Source organism: Anomaloglossus baeobatrachus, chromosome 12 (genome assembly GCF_048569485.1).
Source record: "Anomaloglossus baeobatrachus isolate aAnoBae1 chromosome 12, aAnoBae1.hap1, whole genome shotgun sequence".
NCBI lineage: Eukaryota > Metazoa > Chordata > Amphibia > Anura > Aromobatidae > Anomaloglossus > Anomaloglossus baeobatrachus.
The window spans coordinates 111,235,307-111,251,302 of record NC_134364.1 but is presented as its reverse complement, the minus strand read 5'-3'; the positions used below and the strand labels follow the sequence as shown (position 1 = coordinate 111,251,302).

Sequence of the window (15,996 nt, the reverse complement as noted above, 5' to 3'; positions counted from 1 at the left end):
GGGACAATGTTTTCTGCCCTGTGACATCTTTAGCAATTACATTAATATGTTTATTCCTGTACATTCATGTGCACAATAACCCGATACTATGACTTCACTATGTTTAATGCCCATGTATTGCAACATCACTGTGTGCATTAATCCCATAGTGTGATATAAGTTGTGCATGATCCTCTTTCTTAAATTTCAAGGTATTGTGACATCAAGGACGTCTTTAACATTTAGCTATGACATCAATACATTTTTATTTTGTGCATGGTTCTTATACTATGACATCACTCTGTGCAATAATCCTTAGCTATCAGAAAAATATAGACATCGGCAGATAGTTCTTCATCAATAAGCACATATTTTGGGAATTCCTGAAAGCAGATTATTTATCCATCCATTTCTTTATATCATCAGGATATACAGTGCCTTGCGAGAGTATTCGTCCCCCTCGAATTTTTCAACCTTTCCCCACATTTCAGGTTTCAAACATAGATAAAAAAATTAAATTTTATGGTGAAGAACCAACAACAAGTGGACACAATTGTGAAGTTGAAAAAAATTTATTGCTTATTTTAAACTTTTAGAAAAAATAAATAACTGAAAATTGGGGCGTGCAATATTATTTGTCCCTTTTAAGTTAATACTTTGCAATGCCACCTTTTGCTGCGATTACAGCTGCAGTCTCTTGGGGTATGTGTCTATCAGTTTTGCACATGGAGAGACTGAAATTCTCGCCCATTCTTCCTTTGTAAACAGCTGGAGCTGAGTGAGGTTGGATGGAGAGCGTTTGTGAACAGCAGTTTTCAGCTCTTTCCACAGATTCTCGATTAGGTTCAGGTCTGGACTGTGACTTGGCCATTCTAACACCTGGATACGTTTATTTGTGAACCATTCCATGGTAGATTTTGCTTTATGTTTGGGATCATTGTCTTGTTGGAAGACAAATCTCTGTCCTAGTCTCAGGTCTTTTGCAGACTCCAACAGGTTTTCTTCAAGAATGGTCCTGTATTTGGCTCCATCATCTTCCCATCAATTTTAACCATCTTCTCTGTCCCTGCTAATGAAAAGCAGGCCCAAACCATGATACTGCCACCACTATGTTTGACAGTGGGAATGGTGTGTTCAGGGTGATGAGCTGTGTTGCTTCTCATATCATTTGGCATTGTGCCCAAAAAGTTTGATTTTGGTTTCATCTGACCAGAGCCCCTTCTTCCACATGTTTGGTGTATCTCCTAAGTGGCTTGTGGCAAACTTTAAACAACACTTTGTATAGCTATCTTTGCGAAATGGCTTTCTTCTTGCCACTCTTCCATAAAGGCCAGATTTGTGCAGTGTGCGACTGATTGTTGTCCTATGGACAGACTCTCCCACCTCAGCTGTAGATCTCTGCAGTTCATCCAGAGTGATCATGGGCCTCTTGGCTGCATCTCTGATCAGTCTTCTCCTTGTTTGAGATGACAGTTTGGATGGACGGCCGGGTCTTGGTAGGTTTGCAGTGGTATGATACTCCTTCCATTTCAATATGATCGCTTGCACAGTGCTCCTTGGGATGTTTAAAGTTTTGGAAATCTTTTTGCAACCAAATCCGGCTTTAAACTTCTCCACAACAGTATCACGGACCTGCCTGTTGTGTTCCTTGGTCTTCATGATGCTCTCTGTGCTTTAAACAGAACACTGAGACTATGACAGAGCAGGGGCATTTATACGGAGACTTGATTACACACAGGGGCTTATATTTATCATCATCAGTCATTTAGGACAACATTGCATCATTCAAAGATCCTCAATGAACTTCTGGAGTGAGTTTGCTGCACTAAAAGTAAAGGGGATGAATAATATGGTGTGCCGCCCCCATGCCAGTAGCCTGCCGCTGTTCGGGTCCGGACCTTCCGGTGGGTGGCTCAAGGGTCTCCTGACCCGGGGCATCCCACAAACACTCCGAATGAAAAGGGTCGGAGGGTGGTAGACGTATATGTATGGGCTGGGCCGTACTAGGTTCGTGACGCCACCCACGGTATGTGGTGCTATTGGACACCACCGCTGCAGTTACGGGGCACCCGAGTTGTGCAGCAAGTTGTTAACCCCTCCATGGGCAGGGATGGTGGCCCTGGGACCCGTTGGGGTTGGTGGTGCAGGGAGATGGGCGACCGCAGGGTACTGGTGTACTCACTATTAAGAAAACACACGAGTCTCTGGTAAACCAAGGTGATGGTGGTCGATGCCCGCAGCCGGCTGCGTTCTGGTTCCCCCACCTGGCTGGTGGTCTCTGTCTTTCTCCTGCACCTTTTTTTAGAATGGTGGACTGCCTGTGCTTGCAATTTCAGGAGTCCGCTTCCAGCTGGATGTGGCCTAATGAGCCCTTGCCCACAGACGCTGGCCCGTGGGAGCTCTGAGCCCTGGCGGTGGCCTGTTATCCCCCTCGATGGGCTGTTGCCTTCAATCGGGACTTTGGGTGGGACAGGACTTCCAGTCCTGACCGCAATCAGTTAATTAACCAGTTCCAGTCGCTTCTGGACCTAGCTTCAGGGTCTGAGTACCCCCCTGTGTGCTCCGGTTTCTGAGTCGGTTCCCCGGGTCGGTACCGGCGGGCTACAATCCTGTCCCGGTCCACCTCGGTTCCACCGAGCCGTCTTCCCATCTCCTGTAGACAGAGACCGCCGTCTGCCTCCTAGCCAAAGGCGCCAGGGCTCCTACCCTGGTACCTGTCAGTTTTCCTTCAGGCCTGTGACACAGGCCTGACCTCCACTCTCCTTGAACTCTACAACTGATCTGACTTTTTCCTGCCCTGGGCTGTCTAAAACTCCTAGGTGGGCGTCTTCCAACCGCCTGTTTCTGCCCCCTGGTGTGTCTATCAAGCCCTTGGGGGGGTGACTAGGGTTTTAAAGGTTGGCTGATGTCACCTGTGAGGGAAAGGTGTTGTGTGGGGCCCTATTTGTGACTACCTGGCCCGGCCAGGGCATCACAATTGCACGCCCCAATTTTCAGTTTATCCTTTTTTACAAAAGTTTAAAATAAGCAATAAATTTCATTCAACTTCACAATTGTGTCCCACTTGTTGTTGATTCTTCACCATAACAATACATTTTTATCTTTATATTTGAAGCCTGAAATGTGGGAAAAGGTTGAAAAATTCAAAGGGGCCGAATATTTTCGCAAGGCACTGTAAATACTGGGGCCCCTGGGAAACTATCCAGTTTGCTTTTCCTTTCCCCCAATGTCAGTCCTGTATACCAGCTTGTCTCCAGTTCAGTTCTTTTAGGCTCCTGTAATTAAGAGACCTTTTGTCACAACTGAAGTGTCACGAGAGTGACAGAAAAAGGGAGGTGACTAGAAGGGAGCCCCTGTGCTGGCCCTCAGACTAAGCGTACCTTAGGCTATCCCTCAACCCTGAGGTAGTGAGATCTGAGCCCCCAGCGTCTCCCTATCTTCTTTCCTTGGCCCTGATGGTAAGACCCCCACCTCAACCTACCACCCAAGGGGAAGGGCAAAGACAGAAGTAAAAAAATCCCACCAACAAATACTGATAGACAGGGAAAGAAAGAAAAACTCATGCACACCTTAAACCAACACACCAGGGAATTAGAAAAGGTCTACGGGGGGGGGGGGGGGGGTAAGAAAGGAAAGGAGAAAGTAACAAAACAGGCCACTTTCACACACCACAGCAGACAGCAGCAGCAAAAACTACCGAATGTCCTAACAGCTCCAGACCTAGCTCCAGAATGATCTGAATAACCGGCACCCTCTGCTGGAAGCAGAGGGTTTTTATCCAGACCAGAAGTGGTCATCAGAGAAAACACCTGGGCAGGGTTAATGAGCTTGCTGATAGCAAGGAGAACTGACATTAACCCTGCCACTGCCAAAAGGAAAACACATGTTTAATGTGTATGGCCTCAAACAAGAGTCCAACCCTGAGCCGGTCGCTAATCTCAAAAAAAGAAGACTGTGACATGAAGTCACCAAAGGTCCTTAAACAATCTTAAACTCGGAATACAAACGTTAGGGTCCTTAAGAGCTTGGGGACCTTAAGAATTTGTGCAGTTTGTCTGCTCCTACTGTAACTAGGGTTTATTTTTTGAGTAGAGCTTATATTTCAAGCATACTCCAAAAATTCTGTTAAATTATGCTAGGGCTTAATTTTGGGGCAGGTCTTATTTTTGAGGAAACATGGTAGCTGATTGGCGGGGATGCTAAGGAAGACCTTGCACTAATTTGAGCATGCCAAACTAGCCACATCATTGTGGAGATATTAGCTTGTAAATGTTAGGCTATAATTTATTATAAACCCAACAGTTAGTTCTCTGAGGTGTGTGGAACAAGCAAAATTCATCTCAAGGAAGCAAATCCAGACAGTAATCATGATGAGAGTTGGAGAAAATTTGTAAATAGTACTCCCGAGGCTGATTGATATTCTTAGGCCCAAGATAAGACTTTCCAATGAGCAACTACTTTGGAGACCGTGGAACAATCTTTGGGTGGAGAGTTGGAAAGTTTAGAGATGGTAGCAATTATATGTTTAGGTTTAATTAGATGTGAGGGTGCATCATTTTGGTCAAAGAATCTGGATTGGGCATTGGCTTTGTGTTTTTTCTCGGGATAACGGTAAGTGAGGATGAAGTCAAACCATGAGAAGAAGAGAGACCATTGACCTTGGCAGGGTTTGAGCCTATGGGCTTCCTGAAGATACTCTAGATTTTTATGATGGTCACCGGAAATTTAGCTTCCTAAAGTAGATGTCAAGGACTAATCTAATGGCTAAAAGCTCAAGGTCACCAATCTAATTTCTTGGAGAAGAATCCACGAGGATGATTTCTTGCTTTTCAGCACAGTAAAAACATCATCTTTCTGTAAGGTGACAACTTCTTCCAACCGATTTGCATAGGTTCCAATATGCTCTGAAAGGGGATTTTGAAGAGGCTTTTGTAACAGAAACCTGTTAATTTAGAGTTTTTCCTTAGACCATTCTTTGGAGGGCAAGTCAACTGGAAGATCGAGGGAGATTAAATAATCAGGCGAGGAAAAGAAATTTCTAATGGCAATTTCATCTTTGACCCAACTGGACAACTCAGCGCAGAAGACAACCAGGAGAGCTACTGTTCAAGGCCAATTCAGTAGAAAGAATACGCAACTGGTTGGCATAATGTCCCACATAGGTACACCCTTGTCTTATCAGCAGCTGAGTGAACACAAGCCGGTTTGTCAAACCCTTGACATTTATTAAAGATGGTACAGGAGGAATCATAAGGTTGTCCTACTCCCATAAGGTCCCCAGGTAGACAATCACTGATGGCTTCAGATAGCAGCGTTTTCTTCGGATGGCATATAAGGTTCTGTAGGCCTAGTTTTTTAGGATCTCTGGCTTTTTGAAGCTCCCTGACTGAGAGGTAAGGCTGGAGCTGCCGATTTTGACCGATATGTGGCTCTCCCCTCATTTCACCAGTGTGATGGGCTGATCGAGCTCCTCTTTGAACCTGACCAATATTCCTTCTGAACTGCGTCCCTGCTTGTTTTTATTTTTCAAAGCAAGGACGCAGATTCTCCTGTATACTTGGTTTTCAGTCTTAGTATAAAGTCAGAAGCTTAGGTTTTACGTCCAAAGGTCTTGAATGTTCCAGCTATATACTGTGTGCACTTGTGACACCCTGGGCAAGCCAGGGGTCACAGGTCATGACACCACCACACCCTACACCCCGGATAGGTACACCAAAGCTACACAAAAATCCTTGTTGCCTTCCTCCAGGGGCTGATGTCCACACCAGGGGGTGGGCCAGGCGGTTGGCTCCGCCCACCGAGGAGTTCACAGCCCTGGAGGCGGGAAAACCAGGCAGATCAGTTTAGGGAGAGTGAGAGTTAGGAGTTAAGTGGTAGAGGAGCAAGAGAGAAGAGTAAAGGTGGAAGAGAAAGTGACAGTTGAGGAAGCCTGAAGTTGGTCCGGGTGTGTGCCCCGGACTGAGACAGCAAGGTCGGCAGACGGCGGTGACCGTCTGCAGGAGAGGCTGCTTGGAGGTTGCCGAAAGGACCGTGGACGAGTGGTGGCCCGGCGGTACCAGAGCGGTATACGAAGAGAAGCCAGCACCATTGGCAGGGGCCTTTCGGATCCCGGCAAGGCTAGGAGTCGCCGTGAATTTGCCAAATCCATCAGTGAAGGGGACCTCTGGGTCTCCCAGCAACCAAGTCCCGATTGAAGGCAACAGTCCAACTGTTAGAGAGAGACACCGCCACCGCCAAGGCACCAGTTTCTCAGGGCCAGCGCCTGCGGGCAAAGAGGGGCTCCTCCGGCACATATCCAAGCCGGGGAGCGGGTTACCGGTGGGAACCCATCGCTACCAACATAGACTTAGGTGCAGGAAAAGGGACCGTCACCGTCAACTACTGGGGAAAAGCAACAGCAGCCGTCCGTGGGAACCGTCTTTCCAGCCGTGTGTTTTACCGAGAACTGTGTCCCCGTCTCAGGCTGAGTGAGTACCACAGTGCCGTGAGGCACAGCGCTGCCCCCGCGTCCCTGCACCCCACCAAGCCCTGCACCGGCCCCGCCATCCCTCATCCCCCAACTCATCACTGGGCCCCGGGACGACCACCCCCTACCCACGGAAGGGAGAATCAACAACTTTGCTGCTCCCTGTCACCGCTCCCGGGATCCCCATACAGAGCAGCGGTGGTGTCCATACAATCACCACAACCATGGGTGGCGTCACGGACAATAAACAATCCCAAAAACCAATCCCCTTTCACTCACGGGCGAGGAGCGCCGCTCGAGTCCCCGGGATCCAGCCCATCGCTCGAGCCACCGAGCAGCAGCAGGCCGCAGCAGCAGCGGCAGCCGGATCCGAGCAGTGGGAGAGCGCAGCGTCCCCTCCTCCGCCCGCGACAACTTGGCGTCACGAACAGGATCTTACCGCTCTGCCGTTGGGTAGAGGTGCGCCTTGTGACCGCCGGAGGTGTCCGGCCGGAAAATTTCAAAAGCCGCCATCTTTGGCGCGAAGAGTTCCCGCTCGAGCGTCTTCTCGAGTAGCGGAGGCGCAAAGGCCAAAACCCCGCCCCGATAGAGGAGGGGCCGGAAAGAGGCTAAGGGGGATGAAATGGCGACTGGTCGCATCTAGCCGCGGCTATACAGATAAGGACGCTGGGACCCCACGATCCGCCGACCCCTGCAAAGAATGTCCGCTCCCCCTAGCTATGCGGAGGCTACCGAACCGGTGCCCGGGACAGCGGCATGGCTGAGGGCCCGGACGGCAGGGATCTGCCGACACTACCGGAGCCAGATCTGCCGGCTGATGGAACAGTGGACCGCGGAGGAGGAAGGACGAGGCCAGCCAGAAGACGCCCCTACACCCGATCATTACACATCAGCCGCTGGAGCTGGTCGCCCTGGACCATGTCAAGCTCACCCCCAGCCGAAGTGGGTACGCTTACGCGTTGACCATAGTAGACCACTATTCGAGGTTCATGGTGGTTGTCCCAGTCAAGGACCTAACTGGTCGTACTGCCGCTAGAGCGTTCCAGGCTTATTTCTGCCGACCACATGGATACCCAGAGAAAGTGCTTACTGACCAAGGCCCGGCTTTTGAAGCAGAGGTGTTCCATGAGTTCTGCCAGTTGTACAGCTGCAAGAAGATCCGGACCACCCCTTACCATGCCCAGACCAACGGCATGTGTGAAAAGATGAACCACTTGATCCTGGGACTCCTCAAGACGTTACCGCTGGAAGAGCGGAACCTGTGGCCAGAGAAGCTACCCAACTTGGTCGATATGTACAACAACATCCCGTCCAGCTCAACGAAGTGCACCCCAGCATATCTGATGAGGGCTCGCCCCGGCCGACTGCCGGTGGACCTGGAAATGGGATTGGAGGCCCCAGAAGCACTCCCTTCGACAGCTGAATGGGAAACTCGGCGGAGGGTACAATACCGGCAGATTCAAGAATATGTTGAGAAGAACTTGAGTCGGAGTCGGAAACTGCAGGAGCAGCACTGCAATCAAAAGGCGTCTGCTGGCCCTTTTCAGCCCGGAGATGTCGTACTCAAGCGGAAGAGGAGAACCCACAAGCTGGATGATCAATGGGAACAAACCCCGTACGTCATACAGCCCACAGGATGGGAAGATGGGAAGGCCTACCAAATCAGTCGTGACCAAGGGGGCACTTTGGCCACGGTTTCCCGGGACCATCTGAAAAGGTGCCCACCAGCCTTAAGGGCGACGGCTGAAGTACCGGTTCCCCCACCAGCAGAGAAGGCAAAAGAGGTGATCCACACTGTGATGGGTGACTTCCCAGCAGACTGGCCTACACAGAACGGCGCGGTGATTCTTCCAGTGATACTGTTCCCACAACCCGTGGATGAAGAAGTGACGGAGGCGGTCAACCGTGAGTCAGTGCCAGTGCCCAGGGATGAGCCTGTGCCCCGCTCCCATATGCCTCCGCCTGCCCCACACGATAGCAGGGAGGAGGAACTGATTGTTCCCTCTGCCCCACTGCCTAGCCCCACGTACACCGGACCCCGGAGGTCCACCCGTCCCAACCTAGGTAGGCCCCCACTTAGGTACAGGGAAACCGTTCTTTAAAAGGGCGGGGGGAGAGGAACTGTGTGTGTTTAAAAGTTGAAAGTTTTGCAAAAGATAATAAGTGATTAAACCGAGGATTTACCTGATTACCGTGATTTGGAACCGGCCGTTGCCGGCATTGTTGTCCCCGTGGGGACCCTTCAAAAAGTTGCATAGGGAACGCTCTATGAACAGGCCCAAGAACTTGCAGGGCAACCACAAACGTTAGTGGCATGTAAATAAAAATGTTTTGTTGCAGCAACCGTTACCGCCTCCGGAGAGGCAGGTTGGAGGGAGGGCCCGCAGTGGAGCAGGCTGGGGCCCAGCCACCACCGGAACCGGTGGCTACCCTCTGGAGGGGAAGGACAGATCCCGCTCGGGTAACTGGTTCAGGACTGGGGTCAAGGGGTGCTGCCTGTTTCTTAGGGGCAGCATCAGGGCCAGGTTACTTGGGGGGGAGAGAGCGGCAGCAGCAACCGTTTAAAATGTTACCGTAACGTTTAAGAAAAGTGCCTCCCGCTGTGGGATGAAGTTATTATACTTGTCTTGTGTTTTTTATCTTTTCAGAAAAATAAAACCGGTGTTGGACGGGCAGCCCGCGGACAGTCTGCATTTTGCTAAGGGGGAATGTGACACCCTGGGCAAGCCAGGGGTCACAGGTCATGACACCACCACACCCTACACCCCGGATAGGTACACCAAAGCTACACAAAAATCCTTGTTGCCTTCCTCCAAGGGCTGATGTCCACACCAGGGGGTGGGCCAGGCGGTTGGCTCCGCCCACCGAGGAGTTCACAGCCCTGGAGGCGGGAAAACCAGGCAGATCAGTTTAGGGAGAGTGAGAGTTAGGAGTGAAGTGGTAGAGGAGCAAGAGAGAGGAGTAAAGGTGGAAGAGAAAGTGACAGTTGAGGAAGCCTGAAGTTGGTCCGGGTGTGTGCCCCGGACTGAGACAGCAAGGTCGGCAGACGGCGGTGACCGTCTGCAGGAGAGGCTGCTTGGTGGTTGCCGAAAGGACCGTGGACGGGTGGTGGCCCGGCGGTACCAGAGCGGTATACGAAGAGAAGCCAGCACCATTGGCAGGGGCCTTTCGGATCCCGGCAAGGCTAGGAGTCGCCGTGAATTTGCCAAATCCATCAGTGAAGGGGACCTCTGGGTCTCCCAGCAACCAAGTCCCGATTGAAGGCAACAGTCCAACCGTTAGAGAGAGACACCGCCACCGCCAAGGCACCAGTTTCTCAGGGCCAGCGCCTGTGGGCAAAGAGGGGCTCCTCCGGCACATATCCCAGCCGGGGAGCGGGTTACCGGTGGGAACCCATCGCTACCAACATAGACAGGTGCAGGAAAAGGGACCGTCACCGTCAACTACTGGGGAAAAGCAACAGCAGCCGTCCGTGGGAACCGTCTTTCCAGCCGTGTGTTTTACCGAGAACTGTGTCCCCGTCTCAGGCTGAGTGAGTACCACAGTGCCGTGAGGCACAGCGCTGCCCCCGCGTCCCTGCACCCCACCAAGCCCTGCACCGGCCCCGCCATCCCTCATCCCCCCAACTCATCACTGGGCCCCGGGACAACCACCCCCTACCCACGGAGGGGAGAACAAACAACTTTGCTGCTCCCTGTCACCGCTCCCGGGATCCCCATACAGAGCAGCGGTGGTGTCCATACAATCACCACAACCGTGGGTGGCGTCACGGACAATAAACAATCCCAAAAACCAATCCCCTTTCACTCACGGGCGAGGAGCGCCGCTCGAGTCCCCGGGATCCGGCCCATCGCTCGAGCCACCGAGCTGCAGCAGGCCGCAGCAGCGGCGGCAGCCGGACCCGAGCAGTGGGAGAGCGCAGCGTCCCCTCCTCCGCCCGCGACACACGAGCGTGGCTGTGTAGGACTCACTGGATTTCTGACTGGTTTATAGATGAGGTCAGTTTCGAATCACATTCGTTTTCTACACAACGTATCTATCTCCTCCATGTCTCTCCATGACTAATGCCTCTGGTGGCCCAATTTTGGGTGAATGGTTTTAATTTCAGTTTCTCGTGATTTTTCTTCTCAGGGGCCTTTCCATGGGGTTTTGGATTGTGTTTGATCCAGACCTGGGGTTTCGTAGTATTCAGATCTCTGGACAGAAGGCTGTGCCCTTCTTTGATGTTGCGTGTTGAGGTGCTTGCTGTCATACATGTGATGGTGATTTATGGAGGGGTGTTGTGCCAGGGTGATGCTTGATAGCAGTGTAAGGGGTGGGCAGACCCCTTACAAGGAGGCGCAGTTTTCCCCCCCTGAAAGCTGTTAATGTTGATGTTATTAATAAAAATGTTTATACTGTTTTAGTGGGTTCCCCTAGTGGCCGGGTGGGACGGCTGTCCCCATAGAAACAGTGCAGGAGAAAGGTGGAGCCGGCAGCTTGGGGGAGGGAGTGTGTGTGTTGTAGAAAAAAAGGTTTTTGAGTCTGGAGGCAGTTGTGTCCGGGACGGGAGAGAAGGAACAGCAGGGGCAGAGTGTGGGAGCTGGGTGGACAGAAAAGCGAAGGAAAGGAGAGAGAACGTGTCCTCAAAGGTGAAGCAGAATTTGTGTGGGTCAAGACTGTGGTAGCCGGAGTGGGAGCCTAGGTGAAGTAGAGTAGCCGGGCACATCCCCACTAGAGGAGACGTCCAGAAAAGGTTTTCCCCAGCAGAAGTTGTGAAACGTCGCCAGCAGATTGTGGCCACTGTTGTGAAGATGCGTGCAATAAACATGCCTTCTGATTCAACTGATCTTCGTCTGCAAAGTCTTTATACATCTGACAGCGTTATCTACACCACCACACTCTGCCCCACCAAACAATCTCCTGTCCCAATAGTGACGGCAGAGCCAGGGGTTAGCCTGATAGAAATAGGGGCCACGACTACAACCCCCGAGGCACCCCGTTACATGTGGCGTAGTCGGCAGGATCCGGACTATTGGCGAAGGGTCCCGATTCCATGGTGGGAAGAACAAGTGGTGCCTAAGGCGTTGGACCAGGCACAAGACGGCGGTAAGATGGCCGCCGTCTTCACGAACACAGTGAGTGCGCGGAAGATTGGCGCCAAAAGAAAAACCTGGGGTTGTACGGCGAAGAAAAAGAAGTACGGAGTACGCCGCCCAAAGAGGGGAGGTGCTGGCCCCAGGATGTTGTTGAAGACATGTGAAGAGGCCGGCGGTGTGGAGAAAAAGAAGGGCCGCCTATGCTGGGTTGATTTGATGTGCGAGACTGGGGGTGGAGTGTATACAAGAGCGGGAAAAGAAGGCCCGCCTCCACCTTCTCCAGCATCTCCACTGTCCCCGGCGCCATTGCAAGAAGGGCTGCAAGAAACGCCAACTCAGAGACTGACTCCGAGCAAGATGGAGACCCAGAGAAAACAGCGAGCTGCAGTGGGCGCGCTGGTAACAACCAGCCTGGGGAGAGGACGCCCGAAGCAGACTGCGTCTGCGGAAGGACTTACTATTAACCTACCGGCTGTGCCAGGAGGTCCGGAGCGGCCCACAAAAGTAACGTGGGTCACTTCCTGGGATGCCGCGACCGGTGAGACCTCGACTGAAGTCCGGGCCACCTACAAGGCGCAGCTACGGCCGGGAGGCGAAACCCTGGGAGCACCTCTCCAGAGTCCGGAGGTGGTTACACCAGACAAGCTGGGTCCTCCAGCCCCCACTGAAGTTCCGGCCCCGGGAGAGCAACATACCCCGGAGTTAGAAGAAGACGAATGGGGATTCTTTTGGGAGCCGGTAAAGCCGACGCCCCTGACTCGGCGACCGTCCCCACCACCTGAAACCGATCCAGTGCAAGAGAGGTTACTAGCCGAGACCGTGGCCCGTGAGATGATGGCCGGTCCCCTCAGCGAGGAGTTTGATCGGCAATGTACCGTTGGCACTGTGGTCAAATTCAACCAGGCTGAAGGCTACGGGTTCCTTGAGGACGAAGAGACCGGGGACCATTTTTTCTACAACCGGGTTAACCTGGACACTGAGGGCTTGCCACAACGCCTTCATACGCTGTACCCGGGAGAAAAGGTGAAGTTCCGGAGAGAAGTGGGATGCCGGGGCCTCTTTGCCGTGGGAGTGACCCGGATGCCCACTGCGCAAGAGGCCGCACAGTGGCAACAAGAGATTGAGTGGGAGGAGTGCCAATACCGGAGACGTACTCAACCGAGACCGGTGCTGGCTGAGACTTGCCGGCCGAAAAACACGCTGGCGGTGGCGCCAGAAGTCACCACAGGACTGATAGGTGAGCCGGAAAAGGGGACACCGGCGGTGTTAGCGATCCACCAGAGTATGGTAACACACCCGGTGGTCGTCGTTGGTAGTCCCCGGCCGTCACGTTCAGCTACCCCATCACCCCCGTCGGGGGTTGCGGAGCCCAAACTGGAGACAGAGGAGGCAGAGCCCCCGATCAACTATGAACCGTTCCGGAGGCTGCGCCGCTTGCCAGGCCAATCCCTGTCCGACTATGTGAGGGCCCAGCGGGCTGAATGGCAGCGTGCATACTACCCCGAGTGAATCATAGCAACCGGAGGTGGTGGACATACTTGTGTTAAATACCGGAGTTATGGAGAAGAACCGGTGAAGAGTTAAAGTTGTAACCACGTTCAAGGTACCGAGCCCGGAGGGAGCCTGATGCTGAACTGTGCAAGGACTCCCATCCGTGATGTTGACGGAGGCTCTATTGTTTGTGTTCCCTGCCTGCAAAGACCGGGAGTGCTGTGAGAGCCTCCGGGCAGAAGATCAGCCAAGACCGGGAGTGCCTGTTAACGGCCTCCGGGCAAATCTACTGCAAAGACCGGGAGCTGCCTTGGAGGGACTCCGGGCGCCGGACTTGTGCGCCCCTTGAGTTTGCCTTTATGTGAACATTTTAAGGTTTTTATAGAAGTGACTTTGCTGCTAATTTGTGTTTTGCAGGTGCGGGCCTTGCCGGGAGGCTAAGGCAAAAAGAGGGGAGGAATGTAAGGGGTGGGCAGACCCCTTACAAGGAGGCGCAGTTTTCCCCCCCTGAAAGCTGTTAATGTTGATGTTATTAATAAAAATGTTTATACTGTTTTAGTGGGTTCCCCTAGTGGCCGGGTGGGACGGCTGTCCCCATAGAAACAGTGCAGGAGAGAGGTGGAGCCGGCAGCTTGGGGGAGGGAGTGTGTGTGTTGTAGAAAAAAAGGTTTTTGAGTCTGGAGGCAGTTGTGTCCGGGACGGGAGAGAAGGAACAGCAGGGGCAGAGTGTGGGAGCTGGGTGGACAGAAAAGCGAAGGAAAGGAGAGAGAACGTGTCCTCAAAGGTGAAGCAGAATTTGTGTGGGTCAAGACTGTGATAGCCGGAGTGGGAGCCTAGGTGAAGTAGAGTAGCCGGGCACATCCCCACTAGAGGAGACGTCCAGAAAAGGTTTTCCCCAGCAGAAGTTGTGAAACGTCGCCAGCAGATTGTGGCCACTGTTGTGAAGATGCGTGCAATAAACATGCCTTCTGATTCAACTGATCTTCGTCTGCAAAGTCTTTATACATCTGACAGCGTTATCTACACCACCACACTCTGCCCCACCAAGCAATCTCCTGTCCCAATAGTGACGGCGGAGCCAGGGGTTAGCCTGATAGAAAAAGGGGCCACGACTACAACCCCCGAGGCACCCCGTTACACCAGCTCCATGTTTATGCTTCGGATTGTTTGGTTGAGTATAGCCTTTCTTGGGAGCAGAGATGACAGAGTGATCTCTCCCCATTTCATATCCATCAACAATATCTATTATATTTGTCTATCTCATATACAGCGCCTTGACAAAGTATTCATACCCTGTGAACTTTTCCACATTTTTCACATTCAATTCACTTACCTGTCTAACTATCTATCCCTTTCTTCCTTCCTTTCCCCCCTCACTATTCTTGTCTTCTCGTCATGTTCTGTTCTACAGGGCTAAGGCCGGTCATGTGTATCACCACAAAGCAGCCTGGGACTCGTAGTTTCCTTCCTCCTCTATGGCTATGTAATAGAAGCGTAAAATAAACTACAAGACCCAGACGCGGCTGCTTTCTTCTTCATGTCCTGACTCCAGGCTTGGCCAGTGAGTGATAGAGATTTGATGGCCGTCCTCAGGCTCGGGGGCATCCCTCCTCCCTGGGCTGCAGACGTCTGAGGATCTGTGGATGGGTCTCCTGGCTGCACAGGTATGGGACATGCAGGCAGCGCTCCAGATGTGGGGGCGAGGGGGCACATACATTGCAACCGTATGGTGGGAACTATAGGGTGAAGGTGGGGGACACAACTAGCTCTGCACATACATTGCACCCATATGGTAGATGGGTGTCACAGGTAGGTGAGGGTATAAATCCTATCTGTCCGTCAATCTATCCCTCCCTCCATCCATCCATCCATCCATCCATCCTTTCATTTCCCCCTCACTATTCTAGTCTTCTCATATACTACAGGACTAAGGCTGGTTGTGTGTATCACTGCATGGTACCCTGTGACTTGTAGTTCCCTTCCTCCTCTATCGCCTTGTAACACGAGAGTTCCAGTTTAGATAAAATAAACTACAAGACCCAGACGCGGCTGCTTTCTTCTCCATGTCCTGTCTCCAGGCTCGGCTAGTGAGAAGTAGAGATTTGGTAGCCGTCCTCCGAGTTGCAGACGTCCGAGGATCTGTGGATGTGTCTCCAGGCTGTATACCACAGGTAGGAGAAAATGGGGGGGAAGCCAGCACTGCTTATGAGTGGGATGCAATTATAACGAGATAAAAAGTGTAACATTCACAAATTCATTCCTACTGTATCAATTCAATGAGATTTTTAGCAAATAATTGATCAATGATTTGAGCCCCCCTGCCCCGTCGCGGCAAATCTCTATAAGGGGGGTCCCTACACTACAGTATATAATATACATGCGTACCATGTGGTCTCGTGTGATGTGCAGGACCATATAGGAACACCACCTACCTGAGAAGTGTCAGAACCGCTCCCATGCTGCAAGGGCTGACAACTGCGAGTACAGAGGCAGTCCAGGTGCCTGCCACCAGCACAATGTCAGAACTAGCCCCCACAGTGTCAGACCAGCAGACATGGATGAAGGGCGGAACAGCCCCAGGCAGGTGGTGCTTAAGTACTAATGCCTATGGAACAGGAGGCGGTGGCTGTGTGTGAACAGGCACCAACATGCATTTTGATGGCGACAGAAGGAATTTGCAAACCACACTGGGCGTGCACGGCATAGTGGTGGTCAACCACTTGAGCAGTATACAAGAAAATGGGGGGGAAGCCAGCACTGCTTATGAGTGGGATGCAATTATAACGAGGCAGGGGGCTCAAATCATTGATCAATCATTTGCTAAAAATCTCATTGAATTGATACAGTAGGAATGAATTTGTGAATGTTACACTTTTTATCTCATCATAATTGCATCCCACTCATAAGCAGTGCTGGCTTCCCCCCCATTTTCTTGTATACTGCTCAAGTGGTTGACCACCACTATGCCGTGCACGCCCAGTG

At 52.0% G+C, this 15,996-nt stretch overlaps 2 protein-coding genes across 5 annotated transcripts in view; one reads left to right on the top strand and one right to left on the bottom strand.

The window, feature by feature from the left end:
* LOC142258067 (acyl-coenzyme A thioesterase THEM4-like) overlaps positions 1-15,996 on the bottom strand; it is a 106,382-nt gene that overhangs the window by 25,218 nt on the left and 65,168 nt on the right. Inside the window, exon 1 of one of the 3 annotated variants that reach the window (XM_075330510.1) lies at positions 15,447-15,550. The exons of 1 other annotated variant lie outside the window; for it this stretch is intronic. The gene's annotated coding sequence lies outside the window, so the exon portion shown is untranslated. Of the gene's footprint in view, positions 1-14,347; positions 14,443-15,446; positions 15,551-15,996 lie in introns of those variants that run through there. One more of the 3 variants, XM_075330511.1, reaches the window with a different exon arrangement.
* The window catches only part of LOC142258066 (uncharacterized), a 39,616-nt gene continuing 38,166 nt past the window's right edge, over positions 14,547-15,996 (top strand). For both annotated transcript variants that reach the window (XM_075330509.1, XM_075330508.1), the window contains exon 1: positions 14,547-14,678. The gene's annotated coding sequence lies outside the window, so the exon portion shown is untranslated. The remainder of the gene's footprint in view (positions 14,679-15,996) is intronic.